This window comes from Ochlerotatus camptorhynchus, unplaced genomic scaffold (genome assembly GCF_037179485.1).
Source record: "Ochlerotatus camptorhynchus isolate MF236.1 unplaced genomic scaffold, CSIRO-AGI_Acam_v1.1 ptg000165l, whole genome shotgun sequence".
NCBI lineage: Eukaryota > Metazoa > Arthropoda > Insecta > Diptera > Culicidae > Ochlerotatus > Ochlerotatus camptorhynchus.
In genome coordinates this window covers 1,928,705-1,944,406 of record NW_027040655.1, presented here as the reverse complement: position 1 = coordinate 1,944,406, position 15,702 = coordinate 1,928,705, and the positions used below count along the sequence as shown (strand labels likewise).

The 15,702-nt window shown below is 42.1% G+C and overlaps 1 protein-coding gene and 1 pseudogene across 4 annotated transcripts in view; one reads left to right on the top strand and one right to left on the bottom strand.

The window, feature by feature from the left end:
• LOC135701491 (pineapple eye protein-like) overlaps window positions 1-2,254 on the top strand; it is a 44,260-nt pseudogene extending 42,006 nt beyond the window's left edge.
• The window catches only part of DIP-lambda (Dpr-interacting protein lambda), a 398,199-nt gene that overhangs the window by 276,303 nt on the left and 106,194 nt on the right, over window positions 1-15,702 (bottom strand). The gene's annotated exons all lie outside the window — the stretch shown is intronic.

Sequence of the window (15,702 nt, the reverse complement as noted above, 5' to 3'; positions counted from 1 at the left end):
TAAACGATGTTGAGCTGTCAATGACTCGCGCTTTTTGTCGGCAATTGTTGCTAAAGATTTCATCAGTCGGTGCTCCTAACCAAAGCCATAGTCATTCGCGACCGAGAAGATATCGTTGTTGGACGCCAAACAGGACCCGCCCGTAAAAAAATCCAATAAAAATACAATGATTTTGAATGGAGATTTTTGTTGATTATCATAAAATCACAACGAAAATCATGGTATATGAGAAATGTACAGTAAAAAAGGGGGGTTGTTAAGCATCTTAACAATAAAAAACTGATTTTTCTCGAACAAATTTGATCTCATCAAATTAATTTTCATTGAGCATTGTATCTTTTAAAACGAAATTTATTTTTTCTCTCGTCCAATAATTTAACAATAAATTTATAATGTGCCCGAAATTCAACCGTAAAAATCATTGTAATTTCGTTATTTTATTATAATAATATTTTTTTCGGGTGGCCATACTTGGTATGCATTTGCTCCTCCGTAGAGGAACTGAAAGCTCTCGACGAGGGCGATCTGAAGGAGGAAAATTTACTCCAAAATCATGCTGAAATCCATCGAATCAAAGAGGCGATCGACGTGCTGAAGGTGAGATGGTGAGAATGAAGGAGAATCGGATGAAACCAATTTTGTTCAATTTATTATTTATTTCGGCTAAAGATGCTGTATGTCACGCGTTTGAGCATGATTGCGGTACGATGGTGCGATGCTCTATTCTGGACCGGGCTACTAGACGTGGCAAAACTAGTCATTATACCTGCTACGTGTACCTTGTTACCTGAAGACGAGGAGGGAATCTTCGGATTCATGAAGGAGGACATCAGAAATGAGGAAGCTCGTATCCGAGGTCAAAAGTGTTACATCTGCAAGGAACGGTATGCAAACGTTTGGTGTTGCGCGAAGAAGTGCTTCCGTTCATTCCATACGCTTTGTGGGATGCAGAATGAGTGCCTGTCGCATTACGTGGAAACGTTCCAGTCGTGGTGCGATAAGCACGTAGCGCTGGTGGATAAGGTGAAACACTCCGAGACCGAAGCCTGTGGGATTTGCTACGATGATATGGGACCGTACAGGAAGCTGGAATCGATTCGTGCCCCGTGCTGTCAGAATGGCTGGTTCCATCGGAGCTACGTGGCACAGTTTGCCCAATCGGCGAGGTACTTTTTCAATTGCCCTTTGTGCAACAAGGACGACTTTAGTCAGCAGATCCATCAGCGTGGCATTTATATTCCGGAAAATTAAGTGAAGCGGCGGCGGTGGGTGAATCGGTATTTGAATACTGAATATTTTATTTTATTTGTTCGAGGGATGCCTCGTGGGAGCTGGAACCGAATGTATTCAACGATCAGTTGGAACGTCCTTCGGAGTGTGACGCTGAAGAGTGTCGCTGTCGGTATGGGCGAGATTACGACGATTGCAAGCGTTGGGATCTGATCCTTTGTGTTACGAGCTATGTTTTCACCTTTTGTCGTCCGATTGTCCGAAAGACGCCGGAAGCGGTTTTGAAGCTAGCCGAGGCTTCCCGAAGAGTGGAAGCAGCAAGATGGGCGGAAGCCGGTAACGATAGCAGAGAGGGGAGTTCTAGGGGCCGATCTAGTGGCAGACGTCAGATTGAATCGGATGATTCAGATTCTAAAGAGTCAGTTGCATTGACGACCAAACGCAAATCTCAGAAAAGACGAACCGCAATAGACAGTGACGACAGCGATTCCGATCTTGTTTCTACACGAAAGAAACCTACGTCGAAGTGACGGCTGTCCACGTCTTCATCTATGTAGTTCTTCCTCTTTCTTTTCTTTGAAGCGAAGAAATCAGTCTGGAGGAACTGGTCAAGAATATTCCACTGCCACGAGGAACTTCCGTCGAAAAATTGCTTCGAGTCAAACCGGTCGTAAGGCTCGAGAAGCTCAGGTCGGAAAAGATCAAATCGTTGACTTCTTCGGAGAATGAAGACGAAGCATCCTCCGCCGGATCGTCGACCGTGTTCGATTTCAACTATCGTGTGAAGTTAAACAAAAAGCAGCGCCAAAAATCGATGGTAGAATTGCAGCCGATCAAACAGGTCATCCGCTCCGACACGAACACGCTAACGGATGCCTCGGTGGAGATCGTGCGTCCCAAGACGCCTGCCCAGAAATCTTTTGGAAAGCAGTTCAAACTGAAGCTTTTCGGGTCAAAAACCGTCCCACGAAAACGTTCCACCAGCGAGTCTGATCCGGAGTACGTTACAGCGAAGAAAAGTTGATTTAATTTTAATGACGACCTTGCAGAATTTTCCAGCACTAGTGCACTAAGCCACTCCACTGCGTCCTAGCAAGAAGTACGGTCGACTTAGTTCGCGCTCCGCTATTTTGGAAGTTTTCTCGATATTCACTTGATTTAAATTATCAGTTTTTCTCGCTTAGTGTTTCCTGACATAGTTCCCAGTTAAACAATTAACTAAAAGTGAGTTTTTTTCTGAGAAGAAAGTGTGTTTTCGGCATCATCGGAAGGAAAATTGTTTTGGCGATTGCCAATTCGCCAACCATTTTGCGCACCATCGGTGTGTGTGTGTGTGTGTGTGTGTGTGTGTGTGTGTGTGTGTGTGTGTGTGTACAATCTAACCCCCACTGTCCGGCAGTGTTATTATGGAAGAAAACTGCTTTTTATTACCCTTCAATTAAAGCAGGTTTAGTCCGGGAGTTAGAAGGTGTTAGCTCTATTGCAGCTCCAGTGACCCATTTCAGAATGCCTGGTAATTCACGACCACTCCGAGGTCACTTTTACTTACAATAAGCCCCGCATGTTCACTCTACCTTTATCAAATGGATAATGGTATCATAAACACACTTCCAGATTCAAAAAATATTATTTCCAAATCTGGCACGTATATAGTTTTGAAATTTGTTTAACTGTAATAAAACGATTTGAATGGACATTTCTTACCAATTTTGTTTCGAATACCTCTTGATTCATCTGCTGACAGCACTTACTGGACCTTACCGGCGACCAACTCGTCTGCCCGGAAAATCAACAACGCCTAAATCTCAAGGCTCTCTGGACGTCCCCTCGAAAATGCAATCGAGATATGTATAAGAACATGCCCGTCGTCGTCAAACGGCAAAAAAAGGGAACTCGGTGAGCAATTTTGTGATACGGAATTTTCACTGAACATGAACCGCGAATTTACGAATTTCACCACTCCCAACTGCGAAACACGTTCAGAAGCACTTTTGGAACACTTTCGATCAATTTCTTTCGAACACACAAAAAAAAGTTTCAAGCAGCGAGCCAACATCAACACCGATTGTGCCGAACTCTTTCACGCACCTTGCAGCGCGTAAATAAACTGAAATTAAAAATTATCACTCGCGATGCCACTAATTTCTAGTCCGGGAGCAAATCAAATAACGCAGATTGCGACATTTCTTCTGATGCTTGCAAACATGTTGAATCACGTTTTCTTTCTCTATTCTAAAACTTCCCGGAAAGCGAGAAAACTACCAATCACACACGTATAAACGTCCGGGAGGCAGAGCGCCAGCGCCAATCCGGCAAATGCAGCCGAAAACTATGAACGCGAACGCACCACAAAACAGAGAACAAACAACCGTATCCAAAAGCGTTCCAATTTAGCAGAAACTAACATTTCAGACTAAAAAAAAAAAAAAAAAAAAAAAAAAAAAAAAAAAAAAAAAAAAAAAAAAAACAAAAACATTTTGCGCACCATCGGTGCGTGGTAACGCATACCTGCACACGGATCATCGTCATCGAGTGTCAGCATCTGCCTCCGCATTTACACCGCTCATCTATCATCGTGTGTTCAGCTGACGATGAGTGCCGACCCTCATACAAGCACACACCAACGAAGACCGCCCGCACACGCTGATCGAAGATCATCCACGCTGCGCGTCGCTCCGCTGCTGCTGTTTAAACGCTCGGTGGTAGTAGTATAGGAGTATCAGATAAGTTTTTGTTCTTGTTTCTCTCTTTCGCCCATCTGTTAAATTTTAAGTTTGTGTTCTGTGTTTGTAGTTTTTTTTTGTGTATTGTGTCCGAGTGATTATCGTTTCAGTGGTAGAGCGTTTTTCGCTCCCACTAGTACGGCAAAATGGACATTTTGTCGCAAGACGAAATGGACGTTTTGTCGGAAGATGACACCACTTTGCCACGCGATGGCAAGAAGGGTCGAAAACGTACGTCATCTCAGAAGAAAGATGATGTCATCCCTGGTTCATCGTCTCAGTCTGGCAAAGGACAGGCTCAGATAAACCCCCGATCGCGAGCCTATCCAGATGACTCGACTGGCCCATGGGTTGTCTACTTTAAGCCCAGAAACAAACCTTTGAATGTAATGCAAATTTCGAATGATCTGACGAAGCGATACTCGGCCGTGACTGAAATCACGAAGGTTAGGCACAATAAACTTCGTGTCTCCGTCTCTAACCTGAAGCAGGCTAACGAGATTGCTGCCTCCCAGCTCTTCACGCTCGAGTATAGAGTTTACATCCCAGCTCGTGATGTGGAGATCGAAGGTGTGGTCACCGAAGCGAGTCTGACCCCCGAGATCTTGGAGAAGCAGGCGGTTGGCCGTTTCAAGAACCGTTTGCTTCCTCCGGTGAAGATACTGGATGTCCAAAAACTGGGCTCAGTATCTGTCAGCGAGGGTAAAAAGAGTTTTACCCCCACAGACTCGTTCCGTGTGACCTTTTCTGGTTCAGCCCTTCCTCACTACATCGAGCTGGGAAAACTTCGACTACCTGTGCGCTTGTTCGTTCCCCGGGTCATGAACTGCCAAAACTGTAAGCAGTTGGGACATACGGCGTCCCACTGTGGCAGCAAGGCACGCTGTTCCAAATGCGGGGAGAAGCACGAGGATGGCGCCTGCACAGTCACTGCACCAAAATGCGTGTACTGTAAGGGAACTCCTCATGGTATCTCGTCATGCCCGGTGTACAAACAACGCGGGGAGAAATTACAACGCTCACTTAAGGAACGTTCCCGGCAGTCTTTTGCAGAAATGCTTAAGACGGCCACGCCATCGACCAACGACAAAAATCCATTTTCTCTTTTGTCAGATGACGAGACTGACTCTGACTTGGCTGAGGAGGGAACTTCTTTCCTTTTTTCAGCACGGAAACGAAAACGCATCCGTTCGCGGAAAGTTGAGAATGAAGAACCTCAAATCAGCTTGCCCAAATCAAGGAGTGGTGGAAAAAAGGAAGTTTCTACTCCTCCTGGATTCAGAAGAACTGACTATACCCAGGATTTTCCACCTCTCCCGGGGACATCCAAAACCCCTGATGTCCCATTTTTAAGAACAGAAGCCCCTTCTTCATCTGGGTTGTTCTCATTTGATAAAATTGTGGACGATATCCTCAAGTACCTGAATATTTCTGATCCTCTGAAAAGCATTGTTCTGGCAATGCTTCCTACTGTGAAGACCCTCTTAAAGCAATTGACATTGAAATGGCCCCTCCTTGCAGCAATCATTTCCTTCGATGGATAATTTTCCAAACGAGGTCGGGGATTTGATCACTATTCTACAGTGGAATTGTCGAAGTCTTATTCCTAAATTAGACTCTTTTAAGTTTTTAGTTCACAATAATGATTGTGATGCATTTGCTCTTTGTGAAACTTGGCTCTCTTCAGATATTGATCTTCCTTTTTATGATTTTAACATTATTCGACTGGATCGTGAGGATTCGCGTGGAGGAGGGGTACTTTTGGGGATCAAAAAGTGCCATTCCTTCTATAGAGTGAATCTTCCACAATTTCCAGGTATTGAAGTTATCGCATGTCAGGCTATTTTTAAAGGTAAGAGCCTTTGTATTGCTTCTGTTTATATTCCTCCTAGAGCCGTTGTTAATCGAAAACAACTTTCAGATATATGTTCGGTACTTCCTGCTCCACGGTTGATCATGGGAGATTTTAATTCCCACGGTACAGGCTGGGGGGAACTGTATGATGACAACCGTTCTACTTTTATATATGACCTCTGTGATAACTTCAATATGACAATACTTAACAATGGAGAACACGTAACACGTTTGGCTGGACCATCCTCGAATGGAAGTAAATTAGACCTCACACTTTGCTCTAACTCATTATCGTTGGATTGCACGTGGAATGTGATCCAAGATCCCCACGGTAGTGATCACTTGCCGATCAAAATTTCGATTGCCAGTGGGTTCAATCCGTCGGAATCCGTTAACGTCGCGTACGACCTCACCCGTAATATCGATTGGACAACGTTCAAGACCGCGATAGAGGAAGCCGTGTCGTCGGTAGAAGGGCTTCCACCGTTGGAGGAATATAACTTCCTCTCCAATCTGATCTTGGACAGCGCGCTTCGAGCTCAAACTCGGTCGGTTCCTGGAATGTCTTTGCGTAGGAAACCTCCTTCCCCTTGGTGGGACCACCAATGCACAGAGGTTTATCGTAAAAAGTCCGACGCGTTTAAGCTTTTCCGGAAACGTGGAACACCCGTGTATTTCGAAGCGTACTCGACTCTTGAACGCGAACTCAAAAGCCTCATCAAAGCCAAGAAACGCGGATACTGGCGGCAATTCGTGGACGGATTATCGCGCGAAACGTCGATGAATACGCTGTGGAATGCGGCGCGAAGGATGCGTAACCGGTCTTCAAACAACGAGAGCGAGGAGTACTCAGATCGTTGGATTCTTAAGTTCGCACGAAAAGTATGTCCTGATTCCGTGCCGGCACGGATGATTCCTCGCGAAACGACGAATTCGGTAGACGAGATCAGCCAGCCTTTTTCAATGCTGGAGCTCTCACTCGCGCTCCTTTCGTGTGGCAATTCGGCTCCGGGGGCTGATAGAATCAAGTTCAACTTGTTGAAGAACCTCCCAGACGTCGCTAAGAGGCGCATGTTGAACTTGTTTTGTCAGTTCCTAGAGCTCAATATTGTTCCGGATGATTGGAGGCAAGTGAGAGTTATAGCCATTAAAAAGCCTGGAAAACCGGCTTCAGATCATAACTCGTATCGTCCCATTGCGATGTTATCGTGCATTCGAAAATTGTTGGAGAAAATGATCCTTTTTCGCTTGGACAAATGGGTTGAGACGAACCACCTACTCTCAGATACTCAATTTGGTTTCCGTAGGGGCAAGGGAACGAACGACTGTCTCGCGTTGCTTTCCACCGAAATTCAGTTGGCTTTTGCTAAAAAAGAGCAAATGGGTTCTGTGTTCTTGGATATTAAGGGGGCTTTTGATTCAGTATCGGTTGAGGTCCTTTCAGACAAACTCCACGCATGTGGCCTTTCTCCATTAATTAATAACTTTTTGTACAATTTGCTGTCAGAGAAACATATGAGCTTTTCTCATGGAAACTCTACAGCTTCTCGATTTAGTTACATGGGCCTAACCCAGGGCTCATGTTTAAGCCCCCTTTTGTATAATTTCTACGTCAGAGAAATTGACAATTGTCTAAGTGACAACTGCACGCTGAGACAACTTGCAGATGACGGAGTTGTGTCTATGACAGGGCCCAGAGAGGCCGACCTGCAAGGACCCTTACAGGATACCTTAGACAATGTGTCTACTTGGGCTATTCAGCTAGGTATCGAATTCTCCACGGAGAAAACTGAGTTGGTCGTTTTTTCTAGGAAGCATAGCCCAGCACAACCGAAGCTTCAACTTTTGGGTAAACCGATCACTCATTCCATGTGTTTTAAATATCTCGGGGTCTGGTTCGATTCCAAATGCACCTGGAGATCCCACATTGAGTATCTGAGACGAAAATGCCAACTAAGGATCAATTTCCTTCGATCAATTACCGGAACGTGGTGGGGAGCCCATCCACAAGATCTTCTGACGTTGTACCGGACAACGATTTTATCGGTTTTAGAGTACGGTAGTTTTTGCTTCCAGTCGGCGGCTAAAACGCACATCATCAAACTGGAACGGATCCAGTATCGCTGTCTTCGTATCGCGTTAGGATGCATGCACTCGACTCATACGATGAGTCTCGAAGTGTTAGCGGGCATGTTGCCACTATCTGATCGGTTTTCGGAATTATCCCTCAGGCTCCTCACCCGTTGTGAAATTATGAACCCACTGGTGATTGCAAACTTTGAGAAGCTTCTTGAGCTAAACCCCCAAACTCGTTTTATGACATTGTACTACGTGTACATAACACAGGATGTCAGCCCTTCACAGCATAATCCTCATCGTGTATGCTTCTCTGACTTCGGCAATTCTGTTAGTTTTGATTTATCTATGACGCGGGAGATTCGTGGGATCCCAGAACATCATCGTTCCATGATTGTTCCGTCAATTTACGCTGCAAAGTTTGGCCAAGTTGATTCCGCAAGATCATTCTTCACAGATGGATCACTAATAGAGTCGTCCGCTGGTTTTGGTATTTTTAACGAATTTCATAGCGCCTCTCGAATGCTTCAAGCTCCTTGTTCCGTATATGTTGCTGAACTGGCGGCAATACACTATACGTTAGAAACGATTGCCTCACTTGCACCAGATCACTATTTTATTTTTACGGATAGTCTCAGTTCTGTCGAGGCTATTCGATCCATGAGGCCGGTAAAGCACTCCTCGTATTTTCTCATGAAAATACGAGAGCTTTTAAGTGCTTTATCTTTAAGATCTTTTGTCATCACCTTTGCATGGGTCCCATCTCATTGCTCGATTCCGGGCAATGAGATGGCGGACTCACTTGCTAAGGTGGGCGCTATGGAAGGCGATATTTACGATCGACAAATCGCCTACAACGAATTTTTCTTCATTTATCGTCAACAGTCACTCGTCAGCTGGCAGAATAAGTGGAGTGAAGGGAGTTTGGGACGATGGCTATATTCGATCATCCCTAAGGTGTCGAAGAGTCCTTGGTTCAAGGGGTTGGATGTGGGTCGAGACTTCATTCGTATGATGTCTCGCCTCATGTCCAATCACTATTCGTTAAACGCTCACTTGTTCCGTGTTGGGCTGGGAGACAGCAATCTCTGTGAATGTGGACAAGGTTACCAGGACGCAGATCACATTGTTTGGTCTTGTGCTGAGCATCGCGGAGTCAGATCTGAACTGTACGATTCCCTTCGGGCTCGAGGTAGACAACCTAATGTTCCAGTTCGGGATATTTTGGCTAGACGTGATCTGGAGTTTATGAAACTCATATATGTTTACTTTAAGAATACTAACCTTAGATTGTAAGTTTTATTAACCTTGTGTTTAGTTTGTGTATTGTGCGTGTAGTTTTTTTTTAATGTTTGTTTTCAAGATGAATAGAAATTAGTTCATGTTTTAGGATTAATTAAATATTTGTATCGAAAACCACATTTCAAACCTCCCTCTCCCTTTTCCCATCCAAAAAAAATTGTAAATCTCCACTAACCTCGAGACAACCGCGAGTATCCGGTCCAGCTCCTTTAACTTATATATAATATAAGACATCAATAATGTATAACGAAAATGATAATTCGGCTCTGTAAAGTTTATTCGATTGAGCCTGTACAAATAAAGTAATTAATAAAAAAATAAAAAATAGTGCACCAAGCAGGTCTTTCCCACGGCGCAGTAGATTACTGCCAACGGTGCCACCTCAAGCGGAAATGCGATTCGAGACCGGGTTGACGTTGATGCTCAAAAGTGAGAAAATGTTCCGGATTTCTCTACTCATGCGAATGTCAGCTGGTATCACACTGCTTACAAGTACTGAGGGAGAACCTTCCAAAACTTCTAGTGTTTGGACTGGTGGTATGGCACAAAGAATGCACAATGCACCACGAACCGACGGAGAATCGTATGTGCTGTGATCAATGTGATTGGTGAGGCAGAATGAAGCAAACCATCACTTGCATTATCACGACGTTCTTATGCATAATCTAGTGTGACGAAACGTTGGATCATGCGTAAGAACACCGTGAGAACGACAGAGTCGACTACATTCCTTCTGCCGCACCTATAGTAACGCACACGGCTCCCGCGCTGACTGTTCCTTACTTTCTCACTCTAATCAAAATTTCCTTCGATGAGTGAGAAAACAGCACCCCGTCAACACGAGCAAGAACACGAGTTGCCAGATCATTGCACACAAAACCAACTTGAATTAATTCAAAACAAAAATACTAGCGAACCTGGCGGTGAGGGGCGGAAGGTGGACTAAAATTCTATTACAGAGAACCACATTATTTTAATTCATTTCTTCGGAGAAAGTCGTCTGTAACTTCGTTTGTGCTAAAACTCTACGAGAGAGAACTTCTCATCATTGGCCAGTCCCGTCACCTGCCACTAGACGTCTCCCCAATCTGGTAGTGGAATGTACTTTCCACCATTCAAACTCAACAAGAGGACGGGCAACGAAAACTAACACGAACGCGGAGTGATGTCAAACACATTCAAATAATTAAGCTAGGGAGATTTGGAATGGGAAAACAACATTTATTAATAACATGAATAACGATATATGGAGTGCCTCTTACTGTTTATTTACATTTGTACAAAGTTCGTTTTATTTCTGTTTCTGTGTGTTCGTTCCTATTCGCTCTCCTACTGTGTGCGGTTTTTCTCTCTCCCTAGCATACTCTCCTCCTCGTTTTGTCTCTCATGCAGTCTTGTAAGCGGTCACGGTAGTCGACACATTTTCTGTGATAATCGACTGCTTTTGCCTCCGACACTTGGAAAACAAGCTATCATAGTACAGTACCAAACTCAAATGTCATACGACAGGCTCTGTCATATGACACTGTCGCCGAAGAACGTCACGAATGTATGTATTTTAGTTTTTCTCATAATAAGAGCTGCTGATGTTGTGGTTGTGTGAATTCTGAAAATAGCAAGCAATGATGTCCTAGGAATAACATTTCTGATCAGAAATGGTTTAATTTACACCAAATTGAGGAATTAGAACGAAATTACTCATGTCATATGATAGTTATTTGATAATTTTCTTTTCTCTCGAATGTTATTCTACCGGTTGTGTTGTGTGAGAGAGACGACGGTAGAGCATGAGTGAAGGAATAAAAACAGACTGTCGCGCACGACAACGATGCGAGTGTAGTAAAAAACGTCAACAGTTTCAACCCCTGCTCTCATGTGCTCATGTGCTCAGTGTTATGTGTTGTTGGGTGTCGTCACAAATCGGTAGCTCAGCTCTTCCAAGGCATCCCAAGTAGCATTTCTTGTTTTATTGCACTCTATTAGTGGTTATTGAGATCAATTTCATAAAACTGCCAATAAAATTAATAGCTCCAGCACAACCTTTTGATAACCGCTATAAGATCGTCATACAGCTTAGTGGACCACTCTTGATAAGGTTTATAAAGCATGTTTGAGAATCACAATAAAGCTGCCTTAAAACCTTTTGTCAGGAAGCCTCATACTCTACAAAAGGTTCTCATAGCCTCTATAAGAGTAATATTGTACCCAAGCAGTTTTATTACGCTTTGGTGAAAATCAGTTATAAAGCCAATTTAATTTTTATTGGCTTCAAAGCAACCGCCATAAATTAGCTTGTTGTTGTTCTGTTCTGCTGAAACTTTTTTTTCCAAATGGAAATCTTTAGCGGTAAAAATATGTTTGAGTGTTGGTGTCAAGATCACCATGCCATCAATTTTGTTTCATGGCGACATTAGTGAAAATTTTAAAGAAAATATATTACTTTTTAGAAGTTCCAAAACATATGCGCTTGAAATGTTATCGTGTATATTGAGATAATATGAGCGTTAAATAAATGCGCCTCCAAAATATTTCAAGTTAACAAAAAAGATTGTTTCAGAAATCAAATGAATTTGATGGAATTACCTTAATTTTACAGAAAATTGATCTCAATACATAAATTCATACCAATGCACACTGGAAATCATTTCGGATCTCTTATTTAGCCATTATTTTATTGAAATTTCTTGGATTTTATTCCAAGGCTAATGGCATTTTCATAATGACAATATGGCGACAGAGGACAGCAGGCAAGAAAAACACCAAGCGCAATTTCTTAAAATGTCTAATGCTTACATTGCACACTGGGTCAGGAATGCAACCTAGCGGATCAAAATTAATAACTCCGAAACGAAGCATTTCCGCGACTTGGTGTCTTCTCGTCATAATAAGGACCATCTATTGACATAAACAAATAGTTCAAAACTCTTCCGCAAAGATGGTGCCACAATCTAACTTCTTTCTCTGACGTTTTGGAGACTTGATGTTTTGGGCAAAGTTGTTTATCTTGACAAAATAAACAGCTATTTCAAAGACGTTAAATTTCCACTGTCTACTGGTTCCAAGTTATATGGAGTTAAAGAAAAAAATGTCGAAAATATGGTTTTTTTCTGTTTCGGTTTTTTTTTGCTTACAGCTTTAAAATGTTTTATTATTCTCTTATGCAAATACATTAAATAAATAGCTTTTGTGAAGAAACATACTGGATTAAGCTTCAAATTTCAAAGATATTGTTGAAAAAACGAGAAAAAAAAACACAATTTTTGAACATTAAAATCTCCCAAAGCGCAAAAAATCGCAACTTTCTCTTTCGTTGATAACTTATTCACAGAACCGTTTCTTGATGTGTTTGTCGTATTGGATGCTAGATAAAAGCTTCTTTTATCGATTTATGTGCTGAAAATACCTGGGAATGTCTTTACATGACCGTGGGGATGCAAAGAGAAAGTTGACGAAGCGAATCTGTCAATATTACTTAGAACCTAATGCAATGTTCAGCTTGAATTCATTTTTTTATTTGAGGGCAAATGTATATTCCTATTCTACGGGTGCAACCGATGAATTTTACAAACATTTAGAAAAGTTTTGAATGGTACATTAACCTTTATGAAAAGTTATGCGTGATTTCAACCTTTTTGCCCTAGGACTGTCACCATTTCGACCAAGATTCGACCGTGTCACCCCATGTATATGCAAGCGAGACGTATACACGAAATGTTTTCATGCTCATGCTAACAATTTTGTTGATTTTCTTTGCGCTCCGCTTGGAAGTACTGGAAAGTTTTGATTCTTTTCTATGTTGTAAAAATAAACCACCTATTTACATTTCTGACAAGTCGCAACTGAATGCTTATAATTGTTTTAAAATAACTGTTTCATGGCCAAATAGTTTTATTGCGCTTATTTATAAAGCAACGAAAGGATTAATTTTTTGGTTTTATAAGGGCAATTTATATTACTTTTTTGTATACTTCAAAGCAATCATAAAACCTTTCATAAGTGAAAATAGCATAAGCATCAGTTGGTTTTTTAATTAGCTTTATAGGGGTTTTGTAGATAGCTATAAGAATGTTTCATGACTTGCATTGTATATTACCGTCATAAAGCTGTAGGTAATGGTTGCAGCTGCAATAAAACCTTTATAAATTTTGAATATAGCCAAGCAGCTCTAGATTTGTTACTTGGGATGTGCTCCTGGTGACAAGATTTGCCGCGTCGAATTACGCGCGCATGCTTTTGGCGGAATTGACGAGTCACGAGTTTCGGCAAATCGTCACGGAACTCGACCCAAATTACATCAGCCTTAGGACTCGCAAAAAAACTCCGTGGCGCCCTCACCGGACGCCACACTCCACAAAAAATCAAAAGATTGGTTGACTCACCAGATGATGGCTTGTTGTAGCTTACGTGGGTTTCGGCCAACGGTCACAGTCGATGACCGGTTGGCGGGTTCGATGCACTCGGTGTCGCGTTCGATGACCGTAGAGAAAGCTTCACCCCTTTGATGACGGTGGCAAATGGCGGTTCGGCGTTTCACACGCCGATGCGATGGCGGTTACTATGCCGTGCCGGTTTTGATGACGAGCCGGCGCGTGGATCCTGTCCACGTGGAGGTCCCTCGAGCCTCCTCGGACCGATGTGTTGACGGATCTGTCCGCTTCCGGCCGGTTAGCAAATGCCGGGAAATTCCGTCCGACGGGGAGAAGAATCGCGCTTGGGTGCGCAATTGGTTGCTGCGGAATGTAGGTACAACACTACAACAGAAAGTTGAACACAAGCACGAGCGCGGACAAAACAGCACATTTAGAGCACACCAAATTACCTTTTTTTTTCTTAGCAACTATCTCCTACCGCACAACTCTAATTCACGCACACTTTAGGTTCTAACTAAACTAAAGAACGAACAGAAAAACTTTAATTAAATTAAGTATCCGACATCACTTTAACATAGCCTACTTTTCGCTATACTAACGGACACGAACAAACGCGCACACTTCTAGATTGGTGGAAAGTCACGGACGAAATGGTCGAGCCTGTGAATCCTCAGATTAAGGAAATGTAAGACTCGGACGGACCGGAAGTCCATCTTTTCCCGAAACCCATCGTGTACTTTCGTGAGTTCAAAAACACGAAAGATAACTTGGCCGATAGAAGTGCCGTTGTCTCTTTCCTACCTTATCCATAAATTAAATGGACCCGCCTTAGGAAAGATTTCAGCAAAAATGCTTGTGTCTTCCTACTGCCTACCCTAAGGAATTTAATTCAATAATTTAAACCTATTAAATTATATACAAATTCATGCAAAATTCCTGATCGTTACAATTTCTATACCAGTGACGAAATAAGCCGAGCCTATTCAGGAAAACGCGACTATGTTATTACAAAAAATGTTGATGGTAAGGTTTATATACAACGAAGATTAGTATTGTGTAATTTGCAAGAAGTTTATGCCATTTTCAAGGGTCAATATCCCGCAACTAAAATAGGGTTTTCAATGTTTGCAAGTAACCGCCCTAAGCATTGCATTCTGGCAGGAACGAGTGGCACACATACTGTTTGTGTATGTGTTTACCACCAAAATGTTAAATTAATTTTTAAAACTCTTCAAGATAGAAAGTCACTTCCAGCTGATGTGAAATCATACCATGACTTGTTTATTAAAATTATTTGCACCAACCCCACAGAACAGTGTTGGTTAAAAATGTGTGAATATTGCCCAGGTATACAAAATTTGACTTCAGAAATGGTTACTATCCTGACCGATGGAAATGTGGAATCCTTAAAATTTAAACAATGGCGTCAAGCTGACCGTTGTATCATGGATTTAGTGGAGTTGGAAACTCAAGAGTTTATAGACATGTTTTTGGAAAAGTTATCCGATTTATCACCACATAATTTCATAGCTGAAAAACAAGGTAACTACTTGAAATATGTCAAAATTAACTTGAAAGTAACGGAATGTATAATAATATGTGATTTTTCAGAAAACTTTTCATTTGTTGTACAAGACGCTGTACAAGGATTTCATTGGGCAAACGCACAGTGCACTATACATCCATTTGCTATTTATTATAGAGATGATCATACCAAAGATTTAATGTTTACTAGTTTCACTGCAATCACGGAGTTTACCAAGCACAACCATGTTTCAGTTCGATTATTCGTAGTTAATTGTATAAATTTCATCAAGAGTAAGATACCCAGCCTTAAGAAAATACACCTTTTCTCAGATGGATCAGGCAGTCAGTACAAAAATAAGATGACAGCTTTTAATTTGAGCCATTTGAAAAAGGATTTTGGTATAGATGCGGAGTGGCACTTTTTCGCCACATGCCACGGTAAAGGTCCATGTGATGCTTTGGGAGGAGTCTTGAAACGAAATGCTGCTAAAGCAACTTTGCAGGGGCATCTCATCACAACTTTTTTTTTAACTTTATTTTAGAGATTTTTAACTCATTAACAACTGCTAAAGAGTTTTATACATGGGCAATTTCTAAAATCGATTCAAAAATGCACTATG